Genomic DNA, 19,771 nt, shown 5'->3' with positions numbered 1-19,771 from the left:
GAGAGAGGGATTGAGTAGAAGAGTAATCTAGGAGAGATACCTGGATGAGCATTCGTGGAATCCTCTAAGAGGGTAGTCATAGGCCCGCATGGGGTGAAGTTGCTTGAGTTCGGTGATATCCTACGAGTATGAGGAAGGCAAGTAGGATAATAGCCTAGAGAGGTTTTATGAGGTTATTCGATGCCCGAATGCTGCTTGCTTCGTGCTTTGTGGAACTCTCGATGATGGGAGTTAGCTACCAAGTGAATATGACGATATTCAGGAGCTAGATGGCTGGCATCATTAGGAGTTCTTTAGCAGCTGATGGCGGAGATGTCTGAGAACCTAGGAAGAGCCTAGGAAAGGGTGACCCTAGTCAGATGAGTACACTGACAGAGTTGGATAATCCGCAGAGGAGCAAACACGCATGACGGGGTTGGTGATTGAGAAGGTCGAGCAGCTACTTAAGAACTCGGGGATGGTCCGTGTGGAAAGTATGGGTAGATGTGGCAGGTAGTATGGGCCCGTACTACTGAAATCAGAGGACCCATACTCGATACAGGGAACATTTCGGAGGTTTTAAGTAGCAGATCGAGAGGTGATTACATGGTTCGAGTACCATGATTTGCAGCAGATCGAGAGGTGATGTCATGGTTCGAGTACCATGATTCATAGCGGATTGAGAAGAGATAACATGGTTCAAGTATCATGATTCGTAGCGGATTGAGAAGTGATAACATGGTTCAGGTACCCTGATTCATAGCAGATCGAGAGGTGGCCACATGGTTCGAGTACCATGACCCCTGGCAGTTACTATTATTGGTTCTACCAGTTATTCCATGGTGATTGGTTAGACCGAGATCAGAGGCGAAAGAGTATGGGGCTAGAGGGCCATGATGAACGAGTTCTAGTGAAGCATCCCTTAAAAGGGAAATCGAGTTAGCTCCGAGGGATTGTTGTTAAGATGCCAATTGGAGTCGCGAGACTCAAGAATGAGTAGAGATGGCGATTATGGAGGATTACGGCATGAGTTGAGCAATCAGCCGATGGTGGAGATGATATTTTCTGTGACCTGAGCGGTGTTATTTCTGTTCCTGTGGGAAACAGGAGAGGTATTGAGATTTTCGGTTTCCAAGGTTGGGGGTGAGCCGTGTGGGGTAGCTTTGGTTACGATATTTCATCAGAGTATTTGGGCAGTATGTCTGCCGAGAGGTAATGTTAGAGCATGAGCAGGTTGTCAGCGGGGACTGAGATGATTAAGGACAAGGATACACCCTATTTGAGCATAGTAGGGTATGTATTAGCTGCAGCGGCAGATGATCAAGAAGAAGATATTGGGGCGGTGGCTCTTATTGTTTATAACGAGTATCGAGTGTGGCAATGACGACTCCACTCTTATTACAACCCACGTGATGGAACGTTGGTTGAAGAGTCGAGGATGAGGAATATGATAGTTCGTTATTTTCAGACTGAGAGTCAGGGCTACGACTGGACAGTTGAGATGTCCGGTAGTGGGATGGTACGAGATTCTGAAGGACTAGAGGTAGTCATGATGAGAAGTTTCTGAGGATTTCATCGGAGATTCGGGGTATCTGGAATTGCTTGACCTCCATCAGGGGGATCATCAAGCATTGCATATCACCTTCCAAGAGTAGGTGCGATGGGATTAGTAAAAACAGTCTGTGGGTTAGATTGTTGGCGAACCAATTGGTGATGGTTCGAACCCTGAGTGGGGGAGAACCGGGTACTTTTGAGGAGATAAGAGAATGGTTCAAGAACGGTTAGAGAATTGGATAAAGAGGCTTGCGGTATGGATTCCTGAGACCAGGGTTATTGGTGGTCAATGAGAGGTGCAGAGTGAGATAGTGCATGTGGTACGTGCTTGAGAAAGGATGAGTGTCTCCATGGCAAGTGGCCGTTGGTCGGAGACCTTATGGGGTTAGGAATCCTTCAAGGTTAAAATGGTGAATTCGAGGTGGTTGGCTTGTGAGGTTAGTTCGGCGGTTGAGAATTTCTGGTTCAGAGTATGGGCTATTATATGCAGTCTGGGAAGGGAAGAAGTTGATTGGGCAACCAACTTCAGGGTCGTTATGAGTATTCTTACATGAGTTTTGAGCAATAGAGAAGGAAGTTTCGGATTGTCAACTTCGTGTTCTGAGTCGTTGGCAATTTCTCCGTGTTTTAAATTAGGGGATGGAGTATTCCGGGGTTACAAGTGGCACGAGAGAAAGACCGGTTGTGAGGTTCCGAGGAAGCAATGCGGTATCTGAGTATGATGCCATGAGTATGAGATCAGTGGTAGAGTCGAGACACTGCGAGGCGTTGTGATGGTATTTCGGAGTATCCGAGTTTAATGTCCTAAAATCTCGGATTGTTTTAAGTTGAGTTTGAGATGCCGAGTGGTGTATCAAGTGTCTATGGTTCCGGTGGGAGCCCTTCAGCTAATTGACATCAAATGGATTTATTTGAGAATGTGAATTGCAGCGAGAAAAAAAGGTTTTGTCACGACGGTGGTCGTCCGAAGTAGTGATGCTTAGCCCGGATGGGTGTGTGTGTACCTATCTATGCTGGGCCGCAGAGCATGAGTTAATGATCGCAGTATGGTGTCAACCTGAGGATGAGATTGTGAAGTGGTAAGAGTAAGTGCGGTAAGACTGCGGGGAGCTGCAGTTTCAATGAGACAGTGCAGAGAGGTGTGGTGATGCTACGGGGAGCCGTAGTACTCACTATTCGGTGAGAGGTTCTGGTGATGCTACGGGGAGCCGTAGTACTCACTATTCAGTGAGAGGTTGTGGTGATACTACGGGGAGCCGTAGTACTCACTATTCAGCGAGAGGTTGTGGTGATGCTACGGGGAGCCGTAGTACTCACTATTCAGCGAGAGGGTGTGGTGATGCTACGGGGAGCCGTAGTACTCACTATTCAGTAAGAGGTTGTGGTGATGCTACGGGGAGCCGTAGTACTCACTATTCAGTGAGAGGTTGTGGTGATGCTACGGGGAGCCGTAGTACTCACTATTCAGCGAGAGGTTGTGGTGATGCTATGGGGAGCCGTAGTACTCACTATTCAGTGAGGGGTGTGGTGATGCTACGGGGAGTCGTAGTACTCACTATTCAGTGAGAGGTCATTGTGATACTACGTGGAGCTGTAGTACCAACTAGTCAGCGAGAGAATGTTGTGATCAAGTGCTCTCTGATCATAGCTTGACGCAAAAGAGTTTTAGGCTTAGGTAGCCCTAATATTTGACTTGTGGAAGCCTGGGGTCAAACCAGGGGCGGGACTGGGGTCTCCATGTTTGTCGGAAGTCGTTATATTCCGAATGGAGTAGTGGTTTTCATGGCCAAGGGAAGTGAATCAGTGAGGTATGCATACGTTGCGGGTCATGAGTCATGAGTTGAGTGGGTCATTGGGACGAGTGGTTCCAATTTTGGATCAGACTAGACTCTCGATATTGAGTTTGACTCTAGTGGTGCATTGAGTAGGCGAAATGAGACTCCGGATTCTGAGATGGGTTCCATTTTGAGGAATATTGTTTGTCATCAGATGTTTTGGACCGGAGTGGGTCAGTTCGTTGGTGCAGGAGGTACCGCGAGGCGCTCGTATCTAGGGAGTAGTGTTCGGCGGGGGTCGAGGGTGAAACAATTTTGTAGGATTGTGGAATCCGTTGGGGTAAAGAGGACTTAGTGACTTGGGTGTCACTGGGCCGAGATAGTTGTTATGAGAAGGAAGTCAGTAAGACATATCGGGATATGTTATGGGTGACCTTTGGAGGTTCAACTGTGGAGTCAGAAGTTTACCTAGTGCTCAGTATTAAAAAGGGGTATGAGGAACGAAGCTGGGACTTGTGATTGTGATGTCTGAGGACACTTCTGAGCGAGCCTGGTTATTATCTTGTGTCTGAAGGGCAGAGTGTTGAGGATTCTTTGTTCGGATGGGTTCTGATAGCAGTTTAGTGTATGATCCCTGGTGGGGTGTGGACCCTTCCGTTTCTTGGGGCGTGATTTGGATCATTAGCATGTTGATATGAGTGAGCTGTAGCCGATTGTTGGATTTGGTCTTGTGAGAATCAGAGGATCAGTGAGTTATCAGGGTTTGATATTCGAGAAGCGAATATCATGGTGATCGCTTGAGTTGGCGGTCAGGCCACTAGAGCTTCCGGTTAGTGGGGAGGAGTATATTAGCGACGGAAGAGTTGGTTCAGTTCTGGTCTTGGGAGTTTTGTTTGGTTTCAGGTGTCCATAGAGAAAGATATCGGGGTAGTATGAGATCCTTTCGGTGGTGCCTTTTGGGTTGATGATTTCATTATGTGAGTGGTTAAGGAGTGATTTCGAGGGCGAAATCTAATTCAAGTGGGGGAGAATTGTAACATCCGGATTTTCAGAGGTATTATGGTGTAGGTTAATCTTGTGATTAAAGGAGGGACTCGACGAGTTGAGGGTCCAACTCGCCGAGTCGAGTTGGGTTTCTCCCGTGGATTTAATGAGTGGATTCGACGAGTCCGAGGAGAGGGACTCGCCGAGTAGGCGCTGATTAGAGAAACCCTAATTTCCGGGGTTTGGGACCTATTTAAAGGCACTTATAGCCTCATTTGCGGCCACCCTTTCCCTGGAAGCAAACCCTAAAGGTCATTTGAGCTAGAAAGTGAGAGAGAAGCTATCTTGGGATTTTTAGTGCATCATTTGAGAAGAAGAGAAGGAGATCAAGCAAGGATCAAGAGGGGGAAAGTTGGATCCAGTGATAGATCGTCCAGAGCTTCTGAGGAAGGTAAAAGTCTGCACCTTTCTCATTATTTTGGTTAGATCTCATGTGTTTGGAGTTCTAGGGCTTTTACCACCTCTGGTTTGGGACTTTGAGTAAAATGGATTAGCTAGAAGCCTAGTCCTCAGATCTGGACCTTGTGAGGTCCCTAGATTCCAAAGGTCCCAACTTTATTCGTCCAAATGAGGGTTGTTGTGCTTAACACCTTGAGAAGGGCTTATTTTGGCATTTTGAGGCATTTATGCCATGCATGAACGTAAAGGTAGAGACTTTATGTGTCTCTAGCGTCTTAAAGGGCTAGATCTAGGGTTTGGAATGAGAGATCTGACTTTGGACACATGAATGAGGAATCAGACCGATGGGACTCGTCGAGTCCATGAGTTGACTCGACGAGTCAGTGAGGGTTTGTCCCGATGAGCTTGAGCATGCGATAGCTCGACGAGTTGGGGGTCAACTCGACGAGCTGAGTTGGGCTGTCACGAGATTTCTGAGGAAAGTAAGTGGACTCGACGAGTCGCAAGGGTGCACTCGGCGAGTCGGGTCAGACATGGACTATTGACTCGAGTTTGACTTATGTTGACTCTGGGGTTTGGTCAACATGAGTAATGGAGACCATGGAGGGGTAAAATGGTCTTTTGCCCAATTCAAGAGTTAGAGAAAGAAGAATAGCCCTCATTAATTGGGGTCGTGTGAAGAGTATTGATTAGAGATATTCATCTTTTATGCTAGGCGGAGGCTAGTTCGAGTTTCGGGTGCGAGGGTATTTACTTGCTGCTTGTCACGTGAGTCTTATCACTATACATTACCTAGAGTGGTATCTATGTGTAGACCGGAGGGTCTTGTGTGCTATGTGCATGTATGAGGTTATGTGCATTGTGATATATGTATGCTATGTGTTGTATAAACCGGACCGGAGGTTCCAACGATATAGACCGGACCGAAGGGTCCAACGATATAGACCGGACCGAAGGGTCCAACGATACAGACCGGACCGAAGGGTCCAACGAGCTATGACCGGACCAGAGGGTCCAACGAGCTACGGGACTGGAGGGTTCCGCTGAGACACATCGACCGGAGGGTCGTACTGTAGCCTCGAGTGGCGTATGTGTTGTATGTGGTATTTTGGGAAACTCACTAAGCTTCGTGCTTACCGTGTTATGTGTTATGTGTTTCAGGTTGTTCTCTGGAATCGCGGGAAGGCACCGGCTTGATTGTACACACCAGAGAAAGAGTTATGTTTTGAGGATCCTGGATTTTTAATAGAGTTGTGTTTTGTAATTTGAATAAACGAGATTTCCATACAATATGTTATGAAAAGTATGCGATTTTAAAATGAAAAATTTGTTTGAAAAATTACGGTGTTACAGAGCTCGACAAAGAACTTCTACTGTAGAGGCGTGATTAGGGTTTACAAATGATTTCCAAAGATAAAAACGTTAACCTCCTACGGTGCATACATGCACTATAAATACATCAACCCTATTAAATGAAATAGCTGGACAGGCCCAAAACCATGTACATATTGGACTAAATATTATAAGCCCAATTGCACAACATCTAATACCCAACACTTTTGTAACTCTGGTACCATGGTTGCAACCATGATGCAAGCGACCTTCGTTGCGTCGTCATAATGTTTCTTATAAGTAGCAAACTCTTCAAGAGTAGCAATTGACTCAACGATTTCAAGAAGTGGTTTTTTTTCGAGAACATATTTTTTGTTTTCGTATCGAAGATTGATCATGAGATTTTGCATCCAGTCCACATAGTTAGGACCAACTAGTTTTTCTTTTAGAAGGATTGAGAGGAGAGTGAATTTCGAGTTGTTGGTGGAGGATTGAGCTGGAGAAGCATCACCATTTGAAGTAGACATCTATAAGAGAAGAAATTTTTTAGTTACTTGATATAAATTCCTTAATATTTTAACCCAAGATAAATATTTAAGGCTAGGATCCAATATAACAATTCACAACTAAGAAGAGGTATGTTGGAATCTTGTTGTGAACTTATAAAGGCATGTAAAACAATTCACCAATTTCAATCTATGAAATTCCTAGATCTTTTGAGATTAATTGAATCTTATTAATGACATGTTTAATCTCAGATTATGCTCTTGTATTTGTAACTGGGATACCAAGGATCACAAACAAGACATGAATAACCATGCAAACACACTTGGTAATCTCGATGTCATTTACCATCTCTAATTATCGTGTCGGTTAACCACATGCGCTCCATTAACAATGATAATGTTCGAGATGCCCATCATTTCTTTTTAAAGTCCCTATTATTCTTCCGGTTAACCACACACTATAACATTCAGGTTTTCGTAAGTTCCTCTTTTAGTCATAATGAAAAATTCTTTCAAAATTGGTTCCTTGGTTAGTACGTGGGGAGTACTCAATAGGTACACTCAGTGTACTAGCCATATATCTAGTCGCGGGACTTAACAACGTAGGCGGGGCGTATGTGGAGTACACATGGCGTAAGTGAGTCTGAGAAAAACCCTAATTTTTAGGGTTTGCACCCTATTTAAGGACCTTAAGTCCCCCAAGCCCTTTACTTTTTCAGCCTTCAGTGCCCTTGTTGTGCTAATCTCGAACCCTAAGCCACCTTGAGTGCATTTATGAGCTTTCTTGAGAGTTTTTGGTGTTCTTTAGAGTCTTTGAAGAAGAAGGAAGCTTGGGAAGAAGCAAGGACGTGGGAAGAGCTTGTAGATCAAGTAGTTTGGCTCCATTTCTGACCCATTGAAGGTATAAAGTTTAAACCCTAATCATTGCATGCTTAGATCTAGGTTTAGGGTAAAAAATGGTATCTTTTGGTCCCATAGTTCGGATTGTTGGAATTGAGAAACTTCAGACCATATGAGTTGTCCTTTTGAGCTCTTGGAGGTGTTTTGAGTCATAAAAATCAAATCTTGATGGTTAAGCCTCAACCATGCAAGTGTTATGAACCATCCAAGTGTTCTTAGGGACTTGATTCATGTTTTGGGCACCATCCTTGCATGCAAAAGCATAAAGTTTGCAACTTTATGGATTATGATGTTTTTAGGGGTATGGTTCTAAGTTTTGAACGTTCGGTCTTAAAGGCTTAAGATATGGAAATGAGTATGCGTTGGCAGACATGTACGCTATGCGTTCTCCAGTGTACATTGTGCGTACTGGGTCAGCGCCTCAACCCCTGGTCAACACCAGCATACGCTGGGTGTACAAGCCAAGTACGTCGTGCGTACGAAGTCAGTGGGCCTATAAGGTTTTTGGGCTCATTTGGTGCTGGGCGTTGGACTTCAGTAAGTTGGGGCTCGGGCCCACCTGATTGTAGCAAGTCATTTTCAGTCCTAAGGCCATGTTTGGGGGTTCTTGGGCCATATTGTGCCTTGGAGGCCCTGTAGTGGGCTTGGATGCCTTTTTAGGTTTTGTGGATTTGGGCCTTGGAGGAAATGTGGCCCAATAAGTTGAAGGTAAAGGAGCCCTTTTTCCTTAAGTCAAGAATAAGGGTTTTGGACCTTCGGGTTAGAATGTGACCTAATTTCTAATTAGGGTTTTATGCTTGTAGTATAGGGTGAGGAGTTCGCGAGTCATCCGTTGAGTGCGATTTGATACCCATAGTGTGAGGTGAATCTTCCTTCGCAATAGCCATGGGTCGAAGGCACCATGGCCGACCCACTAGTTTATGTTATAGTGTGATGATTGTATTTGTGATAATTGTTAGTTACGCTTGTATTTGCTTGATGACTATGTGATTCTTTTATGACACTATGTGGTAGTAGTAGGGGGAAATAGACCCAATATCCGGTTGAAATAGACCGAAGGGGATTGCAAGCACCCATATATGTTTGATAGTATCCGATTAAGATAGACCGAAGGGCTAGGCAAGCACCCATATATGAGAGGCCGTATCCGGTTGAAATAGACCGAAGGGGTAGGCCGACACCCATATATGCTTGGCAGTATGTTTGTTTATTATGTGGTATTTTGGGGGAACTAACTAAGCTTTATGCTTACAGTTTTCAGTTTCATTTTCAAGTACTTCTAGTACGAAGGGGAAGGGCCCCGCCTGATCGCACCGTATCGCTCTATGTTTTTCCAGACTTAGTGATTTTTGGATTAGTACTCTGATAACATGTTACTATATGACTATTTCGAATATTTCGATATTAGTTTCTTAAGAATTGAATGAATTTAAAAACAAAATTTTATCTGTATTTTTGGGGATGTTGCAAGTTGGTATCAAAATCTTGGTTTGAGGGATTCGGGCATACTCTCAGGTGTGCCTGGACTCAAATCGATGGTTTGGTAGGTTTTTTCACAAAAATAAACATATAAATCTAAGGATTTTAATGAAAGACAAGGGGTGTGATGCGTGCAATCGGCCGAGTACAAGTAAGTATTCCCAAAATACCCATACAAGTTATATGTTTTATGCTACGATACGAGAATTTCATGTTAGATTAGGGGCTAAGGATCTGGTCAGTATTTCATGATAAAATGCTAGGACAGATGCCTTTATGTGCCTATATTTATGAGCTTTTTAGAACAACATGCTAGTATCAAATCAGCTACTTGTTAGGATGGTCTGTATAGTGTATTTTTTGAGTTGAATTGCCTGATGCTAGAATACTGCATGATTTATGCTTTAGAAAGTTCTGCTAGTACTAACTAGCTAGTGGATGAATGCGTTGGGTTACATATTACTGCGATTGAATAATTTTAGAGTGATAGGTTTAACCCTATTTCTCATCTCTTGTTTGAGTCCAACCGTTGTAGGGTGGGACCTATCATTCGAAGAATTATCTGGTACTAGTATTATGTAACGGTGTTCATGCAGTAGTTAGGTAGTACTTGTAGAAGTTCCTTCTGCTGCTGATAGTAGAGAGGGTGAGGAAGGGAGTCTTAGGGACTCCCTATGAGATGTTGGGTGCATAGGACGCCTTATAGTTTGAGAATATATTAGTTAGGAAGAGTGACTTGGAGGAGTCGGGGTAGTCCTTAAGGAGGGTATAAATAGGTGTGGAAGGTAGTAGTGGGCCCGTACTACTGAAAGCACGGGATTTATACCCGATTCCAGGAAGACCACGATGAATCTGGGGAACTCGGGAGTGTGAACCTTCTCGTGTGTATGTTAATGGTTTATGTGGTTATGTTTTAGTATGGTGATGACACTTCATGGACCGGGAGGTTCAGGATCTGGATCGGGTTCGGGCATGGGCTCTGAACCAATTGATCAGGGTTTGCAAGAGTTCATTGCATCTGAGATTACGAGAGGCATCCTTGATGCAACCCCTGTGATGTTCGGGTCGATCAAGGAAGGTATTATGGAGTTGATGGAGGATCGAATTCGAATCTTCAGGGCAGATCTGGCCCCTAGCCAGTCGGCGGCCCACACACTCTCTTTCAAGGATTCCAGGTGATGTGGGGCACCATATTTCTTTGGTTGAAGGACCCCATGTGAGACATGCATTGGATACCCAACATCGATTGTGCTCACATGACGAGTTTCTGCCCCGAGGGGTCGAATGTCAGGTTCATTGTAGGATGTTTGAGGGAGGAGGTCGGCTATGCCTTGGGAGCCCCGACCATTGAGGCCATGACCTGGCCAGATATTGTGACCAGGGTCCGAGCAGAGTTTGCACCGGCTGTTGAAGTGTAGCAGCTAGCCATGGAGTTTCTTGAGATGATGAAAATGACTAAGACTGTGGAAGAGATGACTGCCAAGTTCTGACAGAGGGCATTGTTGGTACCCCAGTATGCAACTGATGAGGAGATGAGGATGACCCGATACCATGATATGCTGAGATCCGACATCAGTGAGTTCGTTAGTTTTTCTGCCTTCCCGACACTTGATAATATGATAGCGAGGGCACGGCAGCGAGAGATTGATCTAGAGCACATAGGGAAGAGGAAGGCGGACCCTAGGCGGATAGTTGGGGTTTTAGTGAAGAAACCCAAGGGTTTCGACTCTACGTCGAAGGACCAGCAGTTCCGGAGCCGCTGTGACAAATGAGGCAAGTCGCATGACGGGGCTTGCATAGCGGGTGGTTCAGGCTACTACAAGTGCGGCAAGTCAGTGCACTTTTGGAAGGATTTTACTGCTTCTATCACCACTTCACAGACATCAGACCCGATTTTCTATAACAACGTAAATTTTCAAACAAAATTTTCATTTTCAAAATCACATAATTCTTAATATCATATTTCAAAAAAACCTCAATTGTCAAATTGTCAAAAACACAAATTAATAAATTGTTTGATAAAATCCAAGATCCTCAAAACATAAATTCCATCTCATGTGTACAATCAAGCTAGTGCCTTCCCGCGATCCTGAGAAGTACCTGAAACACATATCACATAACACGGTAAGCACAAAGCGTAGTGAGTTCCCCAAAATACAACACACATCTCATTAGCCTCTCATGGATATATCTCGATAAAGACCCTCCGGTCAATGTGTCTCAATGCAGACCCTCCAGTCCCACAACTCGGGTTGGACCCTCCGGTCCTAACTCAATAAAGCTCGGGATAATACACAACATAAATCACAAAGACATAATGCATGATATCACATAACTCAGAATAAGTATACAAGACCCTCTGGTCACACAATGTTACCACTCAGGTAAGTATAGTGAGAAGACTCCCCTCGTAAGTAAGTAAGTAAGCCTCGTACCCCTCGAACAGTCTAATCTCCGCCTACATGCCATAATCATCTCTAATTAACACTTATAACCACAACTCTAAATAATTTAAGCTCACCCGTCGCTCTAACTCTTGGAAAGGGTAAAAGACCATTTTACCCTTCCATGGTCTCCATAATCCATGTCTTGACCAACTCTAAAGTCAATAGAAGTTAACACTCGAGTCAACAGTCCATGTTGACCCAACTCGTCGAGTGCATATATGCGACTCGTCGAGTTCCCTCGTTTTCCTTAGAAATGTCGTAAAACTCCAACTTAACTCGTCGAGTTGTCTCGTCAACTCGCCGAGTTACAACACATCCAGACTCATTGGGGAAAACCCTAACCGACTCGTCGAGTCGGCTCACCAACTCGTCGAGTCCCTTCAGTCCATTTTCTTATTCAGACGATTTCAGGCAGAAATAAGGTCTCATACTCTGGATCTAGCCTTCTAAGACTGAATCATCATGTAAAGCTGCAAGCTTTACGTTCATACATGGCATCTAGGGCTCAAAATGCCAAAACAAGCTCCATAAAGGTTTTAATGCATGGAAACTTGCCCAAAGCTTGATAAAGCTTGGATCTTTGGGCTCATGGGACCTCATTTTTGTTGGATTAATGTCTAAGTCCATAACTATAATTGGTAAGACTTGACCCGACCCGGCATGGTCCATTTGGGTTGCATGGCATCATGCATTTGGATAGACTATAATGAGAGAAATAACACTTAAGGTTGGTTAATATATTATGAGTTCTAATATATTAATAAGGTTATTTAATTAGTATTGATCAAGAATTAATTTGGAATTAATTAAGTGATCAAAAGGAGACTAATTAAATATATGGGTTGATTGTGTAAATCATTCATTCTTATATATGTGGGCTTGTGATCCAAGATTCCTTATGTTGGACTAAGTCCATGGGGTGACCCATGGATACTCCATGGAGGTTAAAATCCATGGAGCATAAGGAATGGGTAAAGTTATGAGTTACATGGTGTAACCCTAATAGCCACCATATAAAAGAATCTCATGGCTCAAGAAATCGTGCACTAATGTGTGAATATGAGGGCTAGACGATTTCAAGGAGTGTTCCATTTCTCTCAAGTCATTCCATGTGCATTTGGTGTTGTGTGAACCATTTGAGGTGTCACACTTGGGGCACTAGGCACTCAAGCTTCATGGAGACAAGCTACATCAAACAAAGGTATGTATTCTATCCATTTGATTACCCAAGTATCAAGTATTGTATGCTAGATAGGGTAATACCTTGGAAAGTTCATAATTGCATGTATAATAGAGAAAACATAGATCCAAGGTATTTAGGGTTGCATGTACACTTAGGAGTGTTAGAATACACAAAACCCAACAGTGGTATCAGAGCCTAAGGCTTGTTTTCTTGTTATACTTGCAAAATTAGCTAAAAATCGAATTGTATTAGTTTAAAAGTTATGCTAATTACTTGAAAAAAAAATTTGATGTGAATTATCTTTGTTCATATGAGTTTATTAGATTAATAGAAAATTTAATTGATTATGTGTTTTCAATCCATTTTAATCTAAGAGTTGATTCTAAAATGTGTTTTTGTAACTTGTCCTCAAGTTATATGAAAAGTCACATTTAAGTTTCATAAAACTCATAAAAAGTTGGCAATGGTTACAAAAATGAAGAGTCTTGTCCTCATTAAATGGTTTTATGACTCCATAACTTGTCCTCAAGTTATGGAGGTTCAAGAGTCACTTCATTAAATGATAAAATGCGTAACCTTAATTAGTTCCATAAGTTACAAAAATAAAGAAAAGTTACATTCTTTTATTAGTTTAAAGTCTTCCATAACTTGTCCTCAAGTTATGGAACTTGAAGAGTTTTTTTTTTAATTAAAACTACTTTAAACACATAAGTTATGGAATTATTTAGTTTTGAATATTTTCAAAACTTGCCCTCAAGTTTTGGAATTTGTAAATTTTTCCCCATGAATACTTTAATTCCAAGTTAGCCCTTAGAATTTTAAAAGTTAAAATTCAACCCTTATACTTTATAGTATTATAAGTTAATAATAAATATATGTATAAGAGCAAGTCAGTCTTACCGTTAGTAGGCCTCATTCACGAAGCCGGTCTATAAGGGGGGTATAAGGTTACTGCCTATAAAATGGCAGTTTAATGGGTGTCCACTCTCACCCACCGCTTCCTTGACTGGAGTAGGGTCGTTAGCCGAACGGGTAGGACAAGGACTATAATTCTCCCTTCATTAAAAGTATTAATGATAAATACTAAGTAACTAAACACTTATAAATTCCCAATCTTAGTTACTTAGGAAAATGTGAATAAGGTGCTAATCTATGAAATTACACTTTGCACTTTGTTTAAACCGTTAGTGGAGCGTATGTGGTTAACCGGCACACTAACCTGGATTTAACAAAGTAGGCAAAGGGTAACTTAATATTTATCATAGTATCGGTGGAGCTCGTGTGGTTAACCGGCACATCGATTGAGGGGTAAATATTAAGGGTAACAAGTATATTTGCATGGTTACTTCACACCTTGTTTTGTGATCCTCGGCATCCCAGTCACAAAACCTGAAGGGCACACTCGAGATTGAAACATGCCATTGAAAAGTTCAATGAATCTCAAAAGATCTAGGAGTTTCAAATCCAATTAAAAACCTAATTACATTATTTCGTTTTTCATGATGGAAATTGGTAAATTGTCATTTACCTACCTTCAACTATTTTATAACTCGGATTACGGCATCCCTCTTCCAGTTATAAATAGGTTGTTGGATCCTAGCCTTAATATTTCATATTGGGTGTTATATTAAGGACTTTAGATCAACTATCTTGAACTCTCCCAAAAGATGTCTAGTTCGGACATCTATGATCTTCCCAAATCTCTTGGAACTTTACTTCCTCCACCTCCTCCAATTATTCTCCCTAACCCACAAGTTCAAGGTCACTCAAGCCCTAATGGCAAGCAAGGTCTATGTGTGATCACATCTTAGAGATGAAGTCACATATTGACAAGCTGGGAGAGTTGGGTGTCAAAGTCTTGAGAAAGTTGGATGTTCAATCACTTTCTAAGTCACATAGTGAGTTCCTTTGGGACTACTATGAAACAGACTATGACATGAACCTTAATGATCATATATATTTGCTTGGTGCTGCTGAATCAGCAATGATTTGGAACGATAGTAAAGCAAATTTGATTAGAAGATCAACTTCCCAAAAACTTTATGGACAGTGACAATGGTGACACTGGAAATCCAGAAAAAGCATTCTCTTCCAAATGGAAAGGGATTGGCCATAGTCAACCCGGTTGACCAAATGGTAAGGAGAAAGGCTAAGTCTAAGATAGTCTCATTACCAAAGGGTCCATATGTTTACTTTGCAAAAGGAAGGGGCGTTGATTGCAAAGCTGCCAAGTTTACCTAAGGATGTTAAAGTCAATAAGTCTGACTCTACTTCAGGTAGAGCCCATTATCTAACTCTGTTAAGTTTCTATTCTAAGATCCTCATTACATGATGTGACTGGGTCACATGTTGATGTTTTAAGAATCAAAGAATAGCGAGTAAGCTTAAAGGAAGTATATGCTGATTTTGATCGCGTAGGTGGATTTCGATCGCATCAAAATTTTGAAGTTGTTACTTAGGAGTTATGATATATTGCTTAGGAATAGATAACAACAAGTTTTTCCGTATGCATTTGCACTATAAGGATAAGTTTTTTCCGCAAAGTTTTGAAATAAAATAAAAGTTTTTAATTTTATATTTATTTTAAATATCCTTACAAGTGGCATTTGTGAAAAATGGTTGTTTATATGATTCCATTGATTGAAATATTTGAAAAAAAAAATGGACTTGATTCTTTCGTTTGTGGTAGTGTCATAATTTACCAAATAAGGAAAGATTCTCATTCCCAAGGCTTCGGTTGGATAGAAACTTGGAATCATGCAAGTTGAATAGTATGATGAATGAGAACTTTCAAGCATTGGAAAATTAAGACTTGTTCACATGGATGTGTGAGTCAAGTTAATGACTAAAGGGATCGAGTACACATTCTTGTGCACTGGTCAAGTCCACCACAAAGCTCGTTAAGACTATTCGTCATGATTTACTAAATTTTAGTAAATATGGTTATACTTACAAGTTTAAGTATAATTCTGAAACATTGGAAAAGTCTCAATGTATGGCAGAACGAATGGGAAGAATCAAATTAGGCAGACAGATAAAAGTTTCTCAAATCTGAAAAGATGGGAGAGTACTTTAGTATCATGTTTTGTGATCATCTTAATGATTAAAGAACCACATCACAATTGGTCTTCTAAGGACATCTTAGTGCATTCTTATGACTAAGAAGAGGAGTCATGAATTGTTGAAATGGTTAAATCAAGAAGATGAGTCATACTTCGTTTCAAAACAAGTCTTAGAGTCATACTCCAAGACTATAAGTTGAGTGACATATCTTAAAGAAAGGTTTATAACACTTGACAAATGTAAGACTAAAACTGTCCTACTCTTGTACATTTGAAGTTGGTAAGTTGTGATGTTTTGGATTAAACAAAGACCAACTAAGGCCAATTGTGTGAAGTGTTTGTCTTCATAAAGAATCCGCACTATCTCTTGAATATTTGGCAAGATAGTCTTATATGTCAAGAGGACAATGGGAGTCTTAAAGATCCTAAAAAGAATTTCAAGAACTAATCAAGAATAAAACCTGAGGTTCTTCACTAGCACACGACTTGAGGTTTATAACCTATCATGTTGACATATTCTGTGCCCATTCCAGTTAAAGTTGGCTTTGCATAGGAGTTCTGAAAGTTCTCAATTGGTTGCATAACAACTTGGAAGCAATGGCAGGCCATGTACTGCCAGGTGGCAAGAAGTCAAGATTGCATAAGTTCAGTCCATATGAGTTTGGATTTGTCATTATCCTTGTCTTGTGACTATGGTTTTGACGATTCACATGGATAAGAACACATACACCATAAAATCTAAGGGTCATAAGGTTTCTCTCCGACTCATGAAAATGATGGTGAGGAAACACTTCCACCAAGTAGATTTGAAGCAGATGGCAAAAGGTCTAAACAATTGAGACTATGATTACGGCATCCCTTTTCATAATTCTGAAATTGTTTAGACACACATGCATGCTATCTAAGGAAAGGTGTATGATTTTGATAAAGTTTTATCAAAGCATCTCATATCAGAAATCTGAACTTTGGTAAGGAAGTCAATAAAGTATTGATTTCTAGAAGTCCAGCTGATTTCTGAGTACATGTCAAAGCTAGTGGGAGCATAAGTGTTATGCTAATAATCATCATGTTAGTGGGAGCATGATAATTATTGTTAGTGTTGCAAGTTAGCAATGTTAATTATAGAAAACAAAAGTTTCAATTCGTGAGGCTGCAGGGATTGAAAAAGTTGATTTGCTATAATTAAGGGAGAGGATATACTTCATTTCAGTTCTAAAGGCTTAGATTGAGACCTTAATCATCTTTAGTCAAGAATATATATATGAATTTCATGTTGGATTGGTTCAACTTAAGGAAATTCTATATATTGCGTTCTCAAAATTCGATTATGATAACGGCATCCCTCTTCATAGTCAAATTTTGAAAACATGGCAAATAAAAATATTGTAGCAAAAGACTTGTCTAGAATCATGTCTTTATGTGAGACATCATGAATCGTGTATCATTTGCTTTGGGTACAGGATCGATTGCATGTTCTATAATATTTGTCATTTCTAAATTTTTCCAAATGCCCAGAGGCATTAAGAAGGGAAAAGGTCTAGAATTGGATATGACTAAAATGATTAAGCAATTGTCGAGGACAATCTGAGGTTTACCAAAGATTGGTTGCTCAGGGACAGTTGGAAGTATAGTGCTAATTTTGGAAGGACCATATTGACATATTCTGAAAAGAGGCATCTCTTATTCAGAAGTGATAGTCAAAATAAGAATATGGAGTTGTCTCCATAGGTGGAAGTTATATGTGTAAGATTAGAAAACTTAATTCAAGAAGCATGTCCAAAGCAATGTACTTTGAATATGAGACTTAGTTTCCATGGACTTGATCTCCATTGGAATACGTTATAATGACTGTTGACAAGTCTTTGTGACTTTGTACATATTCATTACAGGAGGATCAGTGCATATAAGTTTAAAATCTAAACAGATTTCGATAAATGATAGGAATTTGAAATTCTCACATTTTTCGATAAGGATTTGGGAGTGTGAAATTAGAATCATTGAAATTATGTTCAATTGGTTTATTTCACAAAGTAAGGATCATAGACAAACATAGAGTGCATACTTGGTGTATGGCAAAGCTATTGTTTAAGAAAAACATAGTGTACATGCTTGGAGCATGGGACAACTAGTGTTTTTAATTCAAGTATAAAGTTGATAAAACCGAAACAATGAATAATGAGTAATCAGTATGGTGATAAATAAAAGTGTTTATTTATATTCATAGGGTTTGATACCATATTTGATTCATTTATTCTTGTGTTTCACTTTGCATGTTTTGACTTCCAGAATAACTAAGTCGCTCTTCCTGAATGATTAAGTTATTCAAACCATCCATAGTCGGTCATATGTTGGAAGTAGATATGAATCAAGACTGTCATGGGTTGGTTTGTAGAGGTCCAAGTTGGTGGACAAAGTGGTGCTACAACACTCATGAGTGCTCATAAGTTCTGAGTATTGGATTCAACCCGTGCTCATTTGAATCACTTCATGGATTTTATCACGAGTGATCATGAGACGATAATATCTTATATTCTTCAAACCTAGAGATATGAGTTGTTACTATGAGTTGGTTATACATTGATTGCACGAAAACGCATTTGGTAACTCGATGTTATAAAACGTGCCTTTGTGTATGATTCAACAAGTAGTAGAACAAGCCATATGAGTCGAAGTTTATCCATTCCTTTTACCTTCGGGATAAAAGAGATATCTGTGGGCCCCTCGATGATTTAGCGATGACACATGTGAGTGCTTGGCCAAGCCAGGGCTGATTTGATTTGTTCAATCAGTCACTCATCATAAATCGAAAATCGGGAAACAACAAATGGACAGAGAGAATGATTATAATCCATGTCTCAGTCCATATGATATCTAGAATGGAGGAATATATGATCCCTTGTCTAATGGACAAGTCATTGACAAAGGTCAGAGTTCATCGACAAGGTCAGAGTTCAACAGAAGCTTTTGAGAGCTACGATTGCTAATCGGTTCTTGAAGTCATACGCAATAATAGTTTTAGACTTATCCAAGTGGGAGACTGTTGGATTAATGTCTAAGTCCATAACTATAATTGGTAAGACTTATCCAAGTGGGAGACTGTTGCATCATGCATTTGGATAGACTATAATGAGAGAAATAACACTTAAGGGTGGTTAATATATTATAAGTTCTAATATATTAATAAGGTTATTTAATTAGTATTGATCAAGAATTAATTTGGAATTAATTAAGTGATCAAAAGGAGACAAATTAAATATATGGGTTAATTGTGTAAATCATTCATTCTTATATATGTGGGCTTGTGATCCAAGATTCCTTATGTTGGACTAAGTCCATGGGGTGACCCATGGATACTCCATGGAGGTTAAAATCCATGGAGCATAAGGAATGGGTAAAGTTATGAGTTACATGGTGTAACCCTAATACCCACCATATAAAAGAATCCCATGGCTCAAGAAATCGTGCACTAATGTGTGAATATGAGGGCTAGACGATTTCAAGGAGTGTTCCATTTCTCTCAAGTCATTCCATGTGCATTTGGTGTTGTGTGAACCATTTGAGGTGTCACACTTGGGGCACTAGGCACTCAAGCTTCATGGAGACAAGCTACATCAAACAAAGGTATGTATTCTATCCATTTGATTACCCAAGTATCAAGTATTGTATGCTAGATAGGGTAATACCTTGGAAAGTTCATAATTGCATGTATAATAGAGAAAACATAGATCCAAGGTATTTAGGGTTGCATGTACACTTAGGAGTGTTAGAATGCGTAAAACCCAACAATTTTGTCCATATCTGGAGTCTCAGCCTCATAGCAAGCTCCAGCAACTCAAGAACCACAAGATAAGGGAGAAAAAGCCCTGAAACTACCTAGAAAGAGATGTATCAAATACATGATCAAGGTGGTAGCTTTTTACCTCCAAATTGAAGCTAGCACAAAGAAACACTTGATCCACAAGCCTTTTATCGTTCCAAGGCTTGATGCTCTTCACTCCTCTTCCAAATGTGCACCAAAACACCTAAAGTTAGCTTCTCTCTCTCTATCTCTCTCTCTGTCTCTATCTCTCTCTCCCACATACACAAATGGATACACACGATTAGGGTTTCT

Source organism: Lactuca virosa, chromosome 5 (assembly GCF_052849685.1).
Source record: "Lactuca virosa cultivar CGN04683 chromosome 5, Lactuca_virosa_CGN04683_v6, whole genome shotgun sequence".
In the NCBI taxonomy this organism is placed as follows: domain Eukaryota; kingdom Viridiplantae; phylum Streptophyta; class Magnoliopsida; order Asterales; family Asteraceae; genus Lactuca; species Lactuca virosa.
The sequence above is the reverse complement of the archived record's forward strand: the minus strand, read 5'-3'. Positions refer to the sequence as shown.